This window comes from Scyliorhinus torazame, chromosome 6 (assembly GCF_047496885.1).
Source record: "Scyliorhinus torazame isolate Kashiwa2021f chromosome 6, sScyTor2.1, whole genome shotgun sequence".
NCBI classification, from domain to species: Eukaryota; Metazoa; Chordata; class Chondrichthyes; order Carcharhiniformes; family Scyliorhinidae; genus Scyliorhinus; species Scyliorhinus torazame.
The window spans coordinates 265,928,783-265,945,181 of NC_092712.1; the positions used below are offsets into that span (position 1 = coordinate 265,928,783).

At 49.0% G+C, this 16,399-nt stretch overlaps 1 protein-coding gene across 1 annotated transcript in view; it reads right to left on the reverse strand.

Annotated features, from left to right (window-relative positions):
- The window catches only part of LOC140425409 (activity-dependent neuroprotector homeobox protein 2-like), a 109,600-nt gene extending 93,677 nt beyond the window's left edge, over nt 1-15,923 (reverse strand). The window contains exons 1-2 of the mRNA XM_072509659.1: nt 15,787-15,923; nt 14,409-14,518 (exon numbers count right to left, since the gene is read on the reverse strand). The gene's annotated coding sequence lies outside the window, so the exon portion shown is untranslated. The remainder of the gene's footprint in view (nt 1-14,408; nt 14,519-15,786) is intronic.
- Nucleotides 15,924-16,399: the final 476 nt, after the last annotated feature.

Below are 16,399 nucleotides of genomic sequence, written 5' to 3' on the forward strand. Positions count from 1 at the left end.
AACTTGTTGTCAGATTTTGGAGGTGGATATGACGTCGCAGGAGGTGGTTAAGGTCAAGTGGGAGGAGCTGGGGATGATACAGGAGGAGGGGTTGTGTTGCAGAGGGTGAACCCATCCAACCTCGTGCGCAAGGCTGGGGATAAGACACAGGACGCACCTGACGAGGTTGAGGATGAACAGCCTGTTTGAGGAGTGGAGGACATTTGCGAGCAGTGTGGGAGGGGTCCAGCCAATCATGCACATCTGCTCTGGTCTTGTCGAAGTTGGCAAAATTTAAAGAGGTTGTTTTTCAGCATCGTCAGCGATCCTACACGTAGACTTGGAGCCCAGTTCCCTGGGGGTCATATTTGGGGTGTCGGATCTGCCAGAGCTGTAGGCAGGTGCGGGGCAGATGTTTTAGCCTTCCCTCGCTAATTGCTCGCAGTCCGGTCCTGTTGAGGTGGAGGTCAGCTTCTCCACCCTGTACCTGGTCTGGTCTACATGACTCCAGACCCACAGCAATGTGGTGGACTCTTAACTTCCCTCTGAAATGACTTCCGGTTGCGGCTATGCCGAGGTAGGTCGCACGTTCGGCAGCTCCCGCCGGGAACGGACTTTTGGGCTCTTCAGAGGGGCCCCAACGGCAATTGTTCGACGGCTCCCAGTGTGGGAAGGTGACAGCAAGGTTCCCCCGACACTATGGATTGAACCAGGAGTGGCGTGGTTAAAAAAGTGATCCTGGTGCAGCGGAAAGTGAGAGGGAGGAAAAGCAAGATGGCGGCGGGTGGAGGCCAAGCAGCGTGGGCGCAGGAGTTTCTTAAACACTGCTTTGCACAGCTGAAGACAGAAATGCTGGCGCCAATGAAGGCGGCGATTGAGAAGCTTGTGGAGACCCAAAGGCCCAAGGGGCGGCGATCCGGGAGGTGCGGCAAAAAGCCTCGGAGAACGAGGACGAGATCTTGGGCCTGGCGGTGAAGGTGGAGGCACACGAGGCGTGCACAAGAGGTGGCAGGAAAAATTTGAGGACCTAGAGAATAGGCCGAGGAGGAAGAATCTTCGGATCCTGGGTCTCCCTGAAGGAGTGGAGGGGCCCGATGCCGGGGCATATATGAGCACGATGCTCAATTCGCTGATGGGTGCGGGAGCTTTCCCCGAGGCCCCTGGAGCTGGATGGGGCTCATCGGGTCCTGGCAAGGAGACCCAAAGCCAACGAGCCGCCAAGGGCTGTAGTGGTGAGGTTCCACCGCTTTATGGACAGAGAGTGTGTCCTGAGATGGGCCAAAAAAGAACGGAGCAGCAGGTGGGAGAACACGGAGATCCGAATTTACCAGGACTGGAGTGCGGAGGTGGCCAAGAAGAGGGCTGGTTTTAACCGGGCTAAGGCCGGATTTGGAGGTAGGAACCTTGATAATGGGGGGGGCACTTCAACACGGTGCTGGACCCAGCACTGGACCGTTCTAGGTCCAGGACGGGTAAGAGGCCGGCTGCGGCCAAGGTGCTCAGGGGGTTTATGGACCAGCTGGGGGGAGTGGATCCATGGAGGTTTGCCAGGCCACAGGCCAGGGAATTTTCCTTCTTTTCCCACGTCCATAGATTTTTTTCATTTTGAGTAGGGCGCTAATCCCAAAAGTGGAGGGAACGGAATATTCGGCCATAGCCATCTCGGATCACACCCTGCATTGGGTGGAGCTGGAGTTGGGGGTGGAGAGGGACCAGCGCCCGCTGTGGCGCCTCAATGTGGCACTGTTGGCAGATGAGGGGGTGTGCGGGCGGGTGCGGGAGTGTATTGAAAGATACTCGGAGGCCAACGACAACGGGGGTAGTCTGGGGGGCGTTGAAGGCGGCGGTCAGGGGAGAGCTAATCTCCATTAGGGCCCACAGGGAGAAGAGAGAGAGGAGGGAGAGAGAGAGAGGTTGATGGGGGAGATTTTAAGGGTGGACAGGAGTTATGCAGAGGCCCCCCAAGGAGGGGCTACTTTAGGGAGCGACGGAACATCCAGACGGAATTTGACCTGATGACCACGGGGAAAGCAGAGGCACAGTGGAGGAAAGCGGAAGGGGCGGCGAATGAGTATGGGGAGAAGGCGAGTCGGATGCTGGCACATCAGCTTCGTAAGAGGGAGGCAGCGAGGGAGATCGGTGGAGTTAGGGATCGAGGGGGGAATACGGTGCAGAGTGCGGTGAGAATAAACAAGGTATTTAGGGACTTCTCTGGGGATCTGTACAGATCTGAGCCCCCAGCGGGGGAGGAAGGGATGCGACGATTCCTAGCTTCAGCCGAGGTTCCCAAGGGTGGAGGAGGAGAAGGTGGCTGGTTTGGGGGCGCCAATTGGGCTGGAGGAGCTAGTTAAAGGATTGGGGGACATGCAGGCTGGGAAGGCCCCGGGGCCGGATGGGTTCCCGGTTGAATTTTACAGGAAATACGTGGGCCTGCTGGGCCCGTTGCTAGTGAGGACTTGTAATAAGGCGAGGGAGGGGGGGGACCTTGCTCCCAACAATGTCCAGGGCGCTGATTTCTTTAACCTTGAAGCGGGACAAGGATCCATTGCAATGTGGGTCGTATAGACCGATCGCGGTCCTCAATGTTGACGCTAAGTTGCTGCCGAAGGTGCTAGCTACGAGAATTGAGGACTGTGTCCCGGGGGTGATTCACGAGGACCAGACGGGATTTGTGAAGGGTAGGCAGCTAAATACAAATGTGCGGAGTCTCCTCAATGTGACTATGATGCCCTCGGTGGCGGGGGAAGCGGAGGTAGTGGCAGCTATGGACGCGGAGAAGGCCTTTGATCGGGTGGAGTGGGAGTATCTTTGGGAAGTGTTGCGGAGGTTTGGGTTCAGGGAGGGGTTCATCAGTTGGGTCAGGCTGCTATAATAGAGCCCCGGTGGCGAGTGTGGCTACGAACCGGTGGAGGGCGGGGTACTTTTGGCTGTACCGGGGGACGAAGCAGGGGTGTCCCTTATCCCCCTTGTTGTTTGCACTGGCAATTGAGCCGCTGGCCATGGCACTACCGGGTGTCGTTGTATGCCTATGACCTGTTGTTGTATGTTGCGGATCCAGTGGAGGCGATGGCGGAGGTCATGCGGATTCTTAGGGAGTTTGGGGACTTTTCAGGGTATAAACTCAACGTAGGGAAGAGTGAGCTCTTTGTGGTGCATTCAGGGAACCAGGGAAGGGGGATAGACGAGCTACCGCTGAAGAGGGTGGAAAGGAGCTTTCGGTACCTAGGGATCCAAGTAGCTAGGAGTTGGGGGGGCCCTGCACAAGCTCAATTTGATGCGGTTGGTGGAGCAGATGGAGGAGGATTTTAAAAGATGGGATATGCTGCCACTCTCACTAGCCGGTAGGGTGCAGTCGGTCAAAATGACGGTCCTTCAGAGGTTTCTCTTTGTGTTCCAGTGCCTTCCCATTTTGATCCCCAAAGCCTTTTTCAAACGGGTAAGCAGGAGCATCATGGGATTTGTGTGGGTGAATGAGACCCCAAGGGTGAAGAGGGTGTTTCTGGAGCGTAGCAGGGACAGGGGGGGCTGGCGCTGCCGAATTTGTGTGGCTATTATTGGGCAGCCAATGTGGCGATGATCCCCAAGTGGGTAATGGTGGGAGAGGGGGCGGAGGGGAAGAGGCTAGAGATGGCGTCCTGTGTGGGCACGAGCCTGAGGGCGCTGGCGACGGCACCGCTGCCGCTCTCGCCGACAAGGTACACCACGAGTCCGGTGGTGGCGGCGACACTGAAGATCTGGGGGCAGTGGAGGCGACACAGGGGCGAGGTGGGAGCCTCGGTTTGGTCTCCGATTCGGGAGAACCATCGGTTCGTCCCGGGAAGGATGGATGGGGGGGGGGGGGGGGTTTCGGAGCTGGCAACGGGCAGGGATTAGAAGAATGGGGGGCCTGTTCATCGATGGGATGTTTGCGAGCCTAGGGGCGCTGGAGGAGAAGTTTGGGCTACCCCCGGGAAACGCTTTCAGGTACATGCAAGTGAGGGCATTTGTGAGGCGGCAGGTGAGGGAATTCCCACTGCTTCCGGCACGTGGGATTCAGGACAGGGTGACTTCGGGTGTATGGGTTGGAGAAGGCAAGGTTTCGGCGATTTACCAGGAGCTGCAGGAAGAGGAGGAGGCCTCGGTGGAGGAGTTAAAGGGCAAGTGGGAGGAGGAGCTTGGGGAGGAGATAGATGAGGGTCTGTGGGCTGATGCCCCGAGTAGGGTTAATTCTTCCTCCTCTTGCGCCAGGCTCAGCCTAATACAGTTCAAAGTTACTCACAGAGCATATATGACAGGGGCGAGGTTGAGTAGGTTCTTTGGGGTGGAGGACAAGATGTGGGAGGTGCTCGGGGAGCCCGGCAAATCACGTCCATATGTTCTGGTCGTGCCCGGCGCTGGATGGGTTTTGCGAGGACAATGTCCAAGGTAGCGAACGCCCGGGTCAAGCAGAGCTGGGGATTAGCATTATTTGGGGTATCAGATGAGCCGGGAGTGCAGGAGGCGAAAGAGGCCGGTATTCTGGCCTTTGCGTCCCTGGTAGCCCAGCGGAGGATTTTGCTACTATGGAAAGATGCAAAGCCCCCTAGTGTGGAAGCTTGGATCACATGGCAGGGTTCATCACGCTGGGGAGGATAAAGTTTGCCTTGCAAGGGTCTGTGCAAGGGCTCCTCAGGCGGTGGCAACCGTTCCTAGACTATCTCGCGGAGCGTTAGGAGGAGGTCAGCAGCAGCCCAGGGGCAAGGGGGGGGGTCCCTATTTGTGTTTTTTTACTGTTATATGGGGGGTTATTGTATATGGGGGAAATCCAATGTATAATTTCTGCTTGTGTTCTTGTTTCTTTCTTCTTGTTTGGGGGGGGGGGGGGGGGGGGGGGGGGGGGGGGGTTTATTGAAAAATTTGAATACATTTTTTTTTTTTAAACTTCAGTCTGAAATGGTCTAGTAGCCAATCAGATAAAGGGCAATTTGGGATGGGCAACAAATGCTGGCTTCTGCTTTAAGATACTAATTTCCCTTTCATAAAAACATAGAAAATAAGAGGAGGCCATTTGACCCTTCGAGCCTGCTCCACTGTTCATTATGGTAGCTGATCATCCAACTCAATAGCTTATCCCCCAAAATTTGTTTATCCCCTTCATACCAAGGGCTATAGCTACCTGCTTCTTGAAAACATGCAATGTTTTGGCCTCGTCTATTTCTTGTGACGACAAATTTCACAGGCCGACCACTCCCTGGGTGAAGAAATTGCTCCTCATCTCGGTCCTAAATGGTTTACCCCCTATCCTCAAGACTGTGACCCCTGATTCTGGACACATCCACCAATGGGAACATCCTTCCTGCATCTACCCTGTCTAGTCCTGTTAGAATTTTATAGGTTTCTATGAGATTCCCCCATCATTCTTCTGAACTCCAGCGAATACAATCCTAACCGGTTCAATCTCTCCTCATATGCCAGTCCTGCCATTCCAGGAATCAGTCTGGTAAACCTTGGCCACACTCCCTCTAGAGCAAAAACATCCTTCCTCAGATAAGGGGGCCAAAACTGCACACAATATTCCATCCGGGGCCTCACCAAGGCCCTGCATAATTGCAGCCAAACATCCTTGCTCCTGTACTCTCGCTATGAAGGTCAACATACCATTTGCCTTCGTTACCGCCTGCAGTACCTGCATGCTCACCTTCAGTGACTGGTATACGAAGACACCCAGGTCTCGTTGCACAGTTCCCCTCCTACTTAATGGCCTTTCGGATAATAGACTGCCTTCTCGTTTTTGCTACCAAAGTGGATAATCTCGCATTTCTACAAATTATACTGCATCTGCCATTCATTTGCATCAACTTGTCCAAATCACACTGAAGGATCTCTGCATCCTTCTCACAGCTTATCCTCCCACCCGACTTGGTGTCTTCTGCAAATTTGGAGATATTATATTTTGTTCCCTCATCTAAATCATTAATATATAGTGAATAGCTAGTGTCTTAGCACCGATGCCTCCGATACTCCACCCCACTAGTCACTGCCTGCCAATTTGAAAAAAGACCCATTTATTCCTCCTCTGTTTCCTGTCTGCCAACCAGTTTTCTATCCATCTCAATAACTACCCCAAATCCCATGCACTTTAATTTTGCATACTAATCTCTTATGCGGGACTTTGTCTAAAGCCTTCTGAAAATCCAAATATATCACATCCACTGGCTCCCCCTAGTCAACTCTAGTTACATCCTCGAAGAATTCCAGTAGATTTCCACTTCATAAATCCATACTGACCGTCTCATCCGGCCACTATTTTCTAAGTGCTCTGCTATAAAAGCTTCAATAATGGATTCTAGATAATTCCCGGTTTTCTCTCTACCTCTCTTTTTAAATAGTAAAATTACATTAGCTACCCTCCAGACTGCAGGACTCCAGAGTCTATAGAATCCTGGAAGATAACCACCGATGGAAAATTGCACATATTTCAATCGGCATTTTCAAGATCAAAGCCTTACAAGTTCAGTTTGTAGCAGCAGTCTGTCACCTTAACTTCTGAAAGTTGAGAAACAACATTTGGATTTACATACCATCGTTCAACACAAAAAGCATTGGAAAGGCAGTATAAATCAGGAAAAAAAAAAAAGAGATGTCAAGGCATGGAAAAGTGACAAAAAGCAGATGAGCTTTAAAAGTGATAGAGGTGAACTCGTTTAGGGAGGCGATTCCAGAGCTTAGGGCAAGGGTATCAAACATACAGCCTGTGGGTTTGATCCAGCCTGCAGCACACTCTCACCTAGGCGCACACTTCTGTACCCAACTGTCCCTTTCGGTTTAGAATTGAAATTTAGAGACTTCCGGTGGCAGCTATTTGGTGCACAAGTCGCACATTTGGTGGCTCCCGTTCGGGTCGGACTTTTGGACCTTCCCCCCCCGATTTTCTACCGGACTTGAACTGAAGACAGAGGCATTTGTGCACGGAATTCCCACATCGGTGCATGGAGAGAAGGATGAGAACTGCTCGTAGAGGCAGAAACAGAAAGACCGAGAAGGCTTGGGCTGAAGCTGCAGCGGGAGACAGCATGGCGGAGAACCGGACCTCCGGTTCGACGACCCAGCGGTCAACGGAGCAGCTGATGCAAGTTATTCAGGAAGGCTTTTCTAAGCAGAAACAGGACTGCTCGGACCCGATAAGAGTCGATTGAGCGGCTGGAGCTTAGATTGGGCTCCCAAGATCAGGCGATCCAGAACGTGGAGAAGGCGCTGGTTGAGAAGGAGGAACATCAAACTGCGGTGGAGTTGGAGCTGGGGATGCTGAGAGACCAGCAGAAGAAGCTCCTGGAGAAGGTGGAGGACCTAGAGAATAGGTCCCGCCGGCAGAACTTGAGAATCGTTGGACTCCCGGAGGGGTCCGAAGGGGCATACATCGCAGATATGTTTGAGAAGCTGCTGGGGGATGGGGGCATTCTCCCGGTCCTTGGAGTTGGACAGGGCTCACAGACCACTCGCAAGGAAGCTGTTTTTTGTTTTGTGGAAGCTGTTTGTAATGCCTTCTGTATTGATTTGGGACCAGTGGCAGAGCTGAATGAGTTACGGTTTTCATTTGCACTGTTGGGGGACGGAGGTGTGCTGGTTTAGATTTTGGTGTTTTTCTGTCAGGCAACTGTGTGGGGATTGTTTGATGTTGGGAGTATGTTTGTATGAGCAGAGGAGGGTGGGGAGGGAACAATAGGTGGGAGACTATCCGGCGCCAGGGATGGGGGCCACCAAGCTAGCTGGACGGGCTAGCTCACGGAAGCGCAGTGCGGGGTGTGCATATGTTCGGTTTATCAAAGGGGTTGGGTTACAGAGTGTTGTTACTAACGGGTGAGGGGGGCGGAAGAAATGTTCTGCTGACGAGGGAGGGACTTGGGCCAAGGGACAGAGAGGAGGTTGGGGGCGGAGGCTGCCTGGAGGCGGGCCCAAAACAGGGGTTGGCTGATCGGCGAGGGGGGGGGGGGTCAATGATCCCCCCAACTAGGCTGATCACCTGGAATGTTCGAGGGTTAAATGGACTGGTCAAGAGGGCAAGTGTGTTGTGGGTCGACAAACCAGAGGTCCGGTTCTCCACCATGCTGTCTTCCGCTGCAGCTTCAGCCCAAGCCTTCTCAGTCTTTCTGTTTCTGCCTCTACGAGCAGTTCTCATCCTTCTCTCCATGCACCGATGTGGGAATTCCGTACACAATTGCCTTGGTCTTCAGTTTTACAGTTCAAGTCCGGTAGAAAACTGGGGGGAAAGGTCCAAAAGTCCGACCCGAGCGGGAGCCACTAATTACCTTAGGGCACTGAAGGCAGACGTGGTAATGTTGCAGGAGACACATCTTAGAGTAACTGACCAGATTAGATGGAGGAAAGGCTGGGTCAGTCAGGTCTTTCACTCGGGACTGGATTCAAAGACTAGAGGGGTCGCGATCCTGATCAATAAACGGATGGCGTTTGAGGCGGGTAGAATTGTTTCGGATGTGGGAGGTCAGTACATTATGGTCAATGGAAAACTGGAGGGGTGCAGGTGGTATTAGTAAATGTGTATGCGCCAAATTGGGATGATGTGGAGTTTATAAAGAGGATGCTGGGGGTGATACCGGACCTGGACTCGCATAGGTTGGTCACGGGAGGGGACTTCAACACAGTTATTGACCCTGGCTTGAACCGGTCAAGCTCGAAAACGGGCAGGGTGCCAGCAATGACAAAGGAACTAAAAGGGTTCATGAAGCAGATGGGGGTGGACACGGGGTACTTAATTAAAAAGCAACTTGAGATTAGTTACACTTAACTTCCACACCAATTGTAGGTTGGATAATTTGACTGTTCCGTTAAAATCATCATGCCAGGATATAATTGCTCTCGAGATCCAACTGATTAAATTTCAACTGTGAAAATAGCAACTCGTGTTAAAGGGGATAATAAACAAATTTTCAATTTTGACAAAGGGCAATGGCAGTTAGTCTGTATGGGTTTGAGTTTTGAAACCATTTCATTGTTCAAAAGGAGGAAAATTAAACATTCTCAGCTTATGATGTCACCATTTGATTCTGGGATATTTTATAAAAGTATATTTTTTGTGTGTGTGTTATCCATACTGAGTAAATGCTGACTCAGGTAATGAATACATGTGTAAAATCCATTTTTTAAATTCTATGTACTTAATGTTAAATTTAGGGAGCGTCAATGAAGCTGCAACAGATGGTGGGATTCTTGCATCACTTAATTATCTGGGGTTAGGGAACGGGAGTCAAAAACTTAGAGGAATAAAACATACTATCAGTGCAGATCACACCACTCATGAACTAAGAAAGAAGGGTCGAGAACAATGATGAGATAATGGAGGAGTCTCCTCTACAATTTAAGGTGGCATAAAATTTGTTTGTTACTTTTACCTGTACTGTGTCATTTAAACATTCAGAGGACATAAATTGGGTATGTTAGCGGAGACGCTATGTTAGCAGAGACAAAAGGTTTGAGCTGTGACCATTGAGAATTTAGGTTTACAATGATAACTATAACGCAAACAAAACATTAAAAAGTAGGATATATGGCACTTCCGGTGACGGCGGGCGGGAGGCAGCCGCACAATGGAGGGCTCTCGTTCGGGAACAGCATTTTCGGGGCTTTAAACCCGGTCCCAGGGTCCGCGGAGGCGACAAAAGCAGGGAGAAGGCACAGAGGAGGCACAGTAAAGGAAAATGTCGAGGGTGAGCAAAACAACGGCGGAACAAAAACAGCTGAAGGTCCGTTGGGGAGTGGAAAGGTCACCATGGGGTCACCAAGGAAAATGGAGGCTGGAGCACCAGAGGAGGCCGCATTGCTTACGGCTGCAGAAATAACTAAGGTGATGGCTGCAGAATTCGAAAGGCAGTTTACAAAATACATGGAAACAATGAGGAAGGAGATGAGGGAGGTTGAGTGTGCTGCTGGTGGAGGCGATTTCCCCGGTGATGACGGCGGTGCGAGCGGTGGCGAATGTGCAGGGAGGCGCAGAAAGAAGTAGAGGAGACATTATTGCAGCACGGTGATCAACTTACCTCGATGGGGAAGGAGATGCGGAAGGTGATGGCGATTAACAAGGATCTGCGAGGAAAAATGGAAGACCTGGAAAACAGATCCAGGTGACAGAATTTGAGGATTGTGGGGCTGCCGGAAGGAGTTGAAGGACCGAGGCCAACTGAGTATTTTGCCGCGATGCTGGCGAAACTATTGGTGGAGGGGGAGGATCCCTCCCAATATGAACTGGATCGGGCTCATCAGTCTTGGAGGCCTGCACCAAAGGCGAGTGAGCCGCCAAGGGCAGTGACTCGGTGCTTTCGTAGGTACAGTGTGAAGGAGAAAGTCCTGTGCTGGGCCAAGCAGAAGCGGGTGGTGCTGTGGGCTGGAGCTGGTATACGTGTATACCAGGACTTTACAGTGGAGCTGGCGAGGAGGCGGGCTGCCTTCAACCGGGTGAAGAGGACACTGTACATTAGCAAGGTGCAGTGCGGCATTGTATATCCAGCGAAGCGGAGGGTGACTTACAAGCTCAAGGACTTTTATTTTGGAATGGCGGAAGCAGCGGAGGAGTTTGGGAAGGCAGAAGGACTGTGGCAGAATTGAGAAATGGTCATGTGCCATCATGACTGTATTTTCTTCTTTTTTGTTTCACTGCGTGCGGGTGTATGGGCTAAAGGAGCCAATGTTGTATATATTTGGACAAGGGAAGTGATGGGACTTTCACTCGAAATGAGGGCTCTTTGGGGTGTAGGTGGATATGCGGGGTTTGTGTGCTAAAAGGGGATTTCTGGGCTTTCCAAGGGGGAAAGGGACCCGGGCGGGGGCCTCCACGCTGGCCCGTTTAAGCCAGTCAGTGAACGGAAGTGAGGTGGGGGAGGGGCTGCGGCCATCGGAGCCTTGGCAGAACAGGGTCCGAGTGGTCTAGCCGGGTGAAAAGTTGTGGGGGAGGGGGGGGGGGGAAAGGAACAGAGGTTGGGGGGGGGGGGGGGGGGAGGAGTTTTACAAGAGGCAGTGGACGGGAGGAGTTGGAGAAGGTGTGGGAGAGGTGTTTACAACGCTTGGGTATCATGTACGGTACTCTTTCAGAGGTTGGATGGCGTTGAGTGTTTTTTTGGGGGGGGGGGGGGGGGGGGGGGGGGAAGACACACTCTATAGGTTAATGGTGACCATGGGCGGTCCCGGACTCCTTTTTCTTTTTCCTTTGTTTTTTTGTTTCCACCGTGGGAGGGTTTGTATTATTGGATGCATATATTGACAGGTGGGCCATCATTTGGGGTGGTGGGAGGATGGGATCGTTGTTATTGTTAAGGGGATTGATTTTGTATTTGTTACCGTTTACTGTTTGTGGGTGGGGTGTAAATGTTGAAGGAAAATGTGAAAATGGAGAATAAAAACATTTTTTTTTTTTTTTTTAAAGTAGGATATATGGGAAATAGGCATACATAAAGTCAAGCTGAGCGCTACTTAGAGGGAAGCGGCAAAACTATAAAGAGAGCAATCTTACAGAAGAAAGTTGTTGCCTGTACAATTGAAGAAATTAGAGAAAAGGTTAAAAAGGATGCACAAGACATATATTCAGGTAGAACAAGAAACATGAGAGTAATAACATCAAGCAGTTAAAAGAAATAACTTGGTGGGACAATATTTGGGATTGGGGCTCTAAAGTGGAAATACACCCTTGGATACAGGGTATATTGCATGTTGTTATTATTGCTGTTGTTCTTGTTACCATATATCAAGCTTTTACGATGGTTATGTTTAAAAGTTGGAAAAAGACAAATGGGAGATCAATTAAAAGTGGAGTCTGTAATGAGACATAGAAATTGGTTTCTGAACATATAATTGAATATGCTTTGAATATTGTATGCATCTTGAACTCACTCTAGGAAATAGTACTGCCCAAACTAGTGATCCCATGTATTTACATTTATGAACAAGACAATGCTATGAATGAAGCAGATGAACATCATAGCAGGACAAACAAAAAGGCCAGCAGACTCCATAATGGGCTAATAACTGGTCAGAAAGAGTGTTTCAGAGGACAATAAATCTTGATTGAATCACCCTGGCAGAACAGGAGTATCCTGTTTATTCCCATTAATGAGCTTAAGTCTGGATGGAAAAATAGAACTCAGGCCGGGTATGTGGCGTATACCTTTTAAAACCATTTTTTCAATTATGGAGCAATTTAGCGTGGCCAATCCACCTACCCTGCACATCTTTGGGCTGAGGGGTGAGATCCACGCAGTCACGGAATGTGCAAACTCCACACAGCCAGTGCCCCGGGGCCGGGACCAAACCCATGAGGCAGCAGTGACTCAGTGCTAGCAGAATCAATATAAAAGAAGGAACATCGGAAAAGATCTTCAGCAATAACCTGGGAGTCCCCTGCCACAATCATCGCAAGAAAAGGGGAACCGTGGGTTCCGTGCCCAGAGAAGATATCCACATTGAGTGATGTAGCCTGGCCAGTCTCCTGCATCGGGAGTCTGAATTATATTGAGAGAATGAGAGAACTGTGAATAAAACCATAACCCGTGTCTGTCATTTGTTCATCTCGCAAACAAGGGCACCTGGGGAAAACATTGTGGTAATAAACTGGTCGAAGTGTGAGATAACATACAGACAACAAAGAGGAAAGGAAGGGAACAAGAGATGACTGAACAGATCAATGCTTCATCTATAATGTGATGAACAGAGTACCAAATGCCACGGGTTTGGGAGCTGGGAGAGAATATCCAAAAGACGTTAAGGGATTGAGGTGTTACTGAAGGGCAGTGAAATCAGAGTGGGACAAGGGTGGTTGAGATGAAAATCAAAGCAGAAGAATCACTTGGTGCAGACTGAGGGAAGAAAGGATATGTGAGAAACAAACTGTAGGGACTGGGAAACAGGGCAATTGAGAATTAATTTCAAGAGAAAATGCAGTGTCGAACAAGCCAAGATGCAGATGGAGAAAAAACGCAGAGGAGCTGGGAGAAGCAGAGTGTGATCAGGGGTGAATAACAGCTGCAGCCTGGACAGTTTCCATCAAAGCAATGACAATATAAGGTTGTGAAGAATTGCTGAAGTCAATTGATTTTGTCAAATTCTTCAGGCAGCTATATTCCTTAAAACAGGACAATCACAAATACTATTGCTGGAAAATAGTGAGTTTCAATAGCATAGGAAGGTTCCCATCTGCCAATTTTTCCATCCCAAATTCAGACAGTAACTGAGACGAAAATAGCACTGAGGGAAAGCCCATGTGGAAAAAAGTCAGTCAAAAGTCAAATTTGTTTGCGGGTCTCAAAGTCCAATGTTAAAGAATTATAACTACTAAGCTGACAGTTGAGATGAGAAAAGCTTATTTGCACCCAATTGCACTTGGCATTTCAGGAATATTTGGTACAGCAATAAAACAACAACTTGGTCTTGTAACCAGACATTAGGGGGACATTAATTCTCAATTTGTTGGCTCAGTAATCGATTGTTGTTATTCAAAGTTTGGCCAGGGGTCTCAAAGAATATTGTCAATAGCTCTTGAGCTTCCAAGAAAGGATAAAGAATTGCAGGTGGCCTCCATAGTACCCATCATGGGTCACGAGTAATGAGGCTAGGTACTTCACTGATCCAGGTAAATAGAGAAAAGGGCTGGCTGCACGATACTTGGACTGAAGAAATAAAACTGTATTTATTACCTGTAGGGTGTTTGAAAATGGAGTGGATATTACTTGCATTATGTGAAATGTAACATACATTTCCTGTGCATTGCATATTTGCCTGTATGACATCTCATGTGTGTGCAACAACCCAATCCATAACCCTCATAACAAATTACTGTGAAACCCTTTGGTCTCCATATTGCAAAAAGGATATAGAGATGCAATTAGGCATGAGAAAAGGTGCAACAAGAATTACAAGGACACCAGAACGGAGAGGATTAACTAACAGGCTGGAAAAGAGAATACCAAGAGGTGAACTGATAAATAGTCTTGAACATGATAGCGTATTTGTAGAGAAGATGCTTCCCACTGGTGACAGTCTAAAACCAGGGGGTTGCAAATATAAGATAGTGATTAATGAATCCAGGAGAAACTTTGCTATCCAGAAAATGCAACTTCCCACTACAGGGAAGCAGTGAGGCGAATAGTATCCACAGGGAAACTAGATGCGGGAGAAGGAATAGCGTGAAAAGAAGAAGCCGGTGGAGCATCCACCAGTTGGGCCAAATGGTCCATTTTGGCGTTATATAATTAGGTCCACATCCGGTCAAAAATTACAATTGAAGCTGCTCTGATGCTTTTGTGATGCAATTCATTTGTGCTCAGGTGATTACAACCAACCAATAAAGTGCAAGACTTGCTGACCAATGACAGATCACCTTTCCAATCACCTTGTTTCCAGGGACCAATCACACCATTCAGAACCCAATGAGCCACGGTTACCATGGAAACGATCACGTGGTTAATACTGACCTGAAACAAGCCGAACTCCGCCCCCACTTGGTTTGCCTTCACTGGCATTTGCTGAGAGCCTCCTCAAATAGAAATAAATCGCAGTGATCACGTGCTTAGCTGTACTTGGACTGGAAGAAACAAGGGAATCAGCATAGATTAGAGTGGCTCAGAATTAATACTGATCTCAAAAAAAAGGTACATAACAACCCTTAAGAACTGTTACAGTAGCCAAAATCAAGATGAAATTGCATTCAATAAATGTTCTACTACTTTAGTAATCCCGGAGGGCGAAAAAATAACAGGACACTTGCAAACCAATTTGGTTCGATCTTGACTAGCGATGGGCCATATTTACAGCCATGTTTACACTTATGACTGTTACAGAACCACTAACGTGTGGGAGTGACCCTAAAATGTTGATCAAACAAAAGTTAACCATCACGTGGAACATACAACATTGCAAGTATTGTTGTTACGGTGCAATGTTTCCCCAATACTGTACATAAACATTCTTCCTCTCACTACACCACTTTTCAATGTATTACTAATGAATGCCAGAAAGTACACCAAATCAACTACATGCGGCAGAAGAACATCTTACTTTCTGGAAGATAGTTCCCAAGTGCATGCATTTCTTTATTCCACGTTTCATCAAAATAGGTTTTGCATGAATATTGATCTTTTTTGCCGCATCTTCCCCCAAAAAACCATCTTGAATACCATACTACCAAGTGCTTATGGAAGTTACTTTTAAGCAAAATTGTTCAATGCAACCTTCAAGCGCCGATTACCGCGCAAGGCTTCTCCTGGCACAGCTACGCTTCACGCCGGCAGCTTGCGAGGAAAATCTGATATACCTTTCCCCCCGCCACCAGCCTTGCAGAGTGTCATAACCAACCATTCAAGTTTGCGCCTTTGAGCAAGTTGAAGGCATCCTCTCCGCTGCACGGAGAGGGGAGGTGCAGCCCAGGTACTGCCCGCACCGGGAGCAGCATCCAGTCGCCGGGCTGCACTGAACTCGCTCACCTGTTGGCTGTCTACTTATTTACAAACCCGTGGCAATACAAAGCAAAACATTCTGACAAAGCAAAAATATATATATAAATTTAAGAAGACACCCCCTCCAAACAGCTCAGCCACAGGCGCACTGGCACCAACTAGTAGGAGCACCCAGTTCAGTCAATGAGAGTTAAAGGTGCAGGGTTGTTTCTTTTTTAAGGGGGTGGAGGCGCATGGCTCCTGTTGAGCTTGGACTGGGGGGTGGGGTGGGCTGATAGCGACCGACGCGGCTATACCCTCAGCGCCTCACTACCAGGCAGGGCTGGAAGAGGGAGCTATTCACCCCACCCCCTTTCCACTCAAAACATTGCGCGCCAAATTCCGTCACCCGACTAACCTTAACACGTTTTCCAACTTTCCGCTGGTACGCTGGTAAATTGCTTAATGATTTTTTCCCCCCTCCTATTTCTGATCTTTTGTCATAAATTCACTCCAGAACCGTAACGTTCTTGACAAAATGGCGCTCGATTCTACCTGGAAGTGACGTATGGCGTAATTTGCATACCGACCAACGGACCAATAGGAATAGAGTACCGGATGCATCTCTTGAAATATGCATAAAGCAATTTGCTGAAACTTGTTTCAACAGAAATCAATGCAAACTGAGCCAGTTTCCAAAAATGTTGCAATTTGTCAATGTAAATTGGGTCCTGGACCCCCAAAAATATTAATTCTCGCGAGAATTAAAGGGCCTGCGTCATAGTGACGTATGCTGGAGGCGTTCACCAACCACGTGGAGAAATTTAACACTTGACCCACTTTGCATGTAAGGGGGGGTGTATCAGCATGGTGCAGCCATGCAACGGTAAGCCATTGGGTTGTTACCCAATAGAGAAAGGGTAATCCAAGAATGGAGAAAAGCTCTTCAATGAGGGTCACATGAGGAAATTAATAAATCAAGTTCATTTCTAATTGTGTGACTGTTTAGCTAGTCCTAGAACGATGGGCCA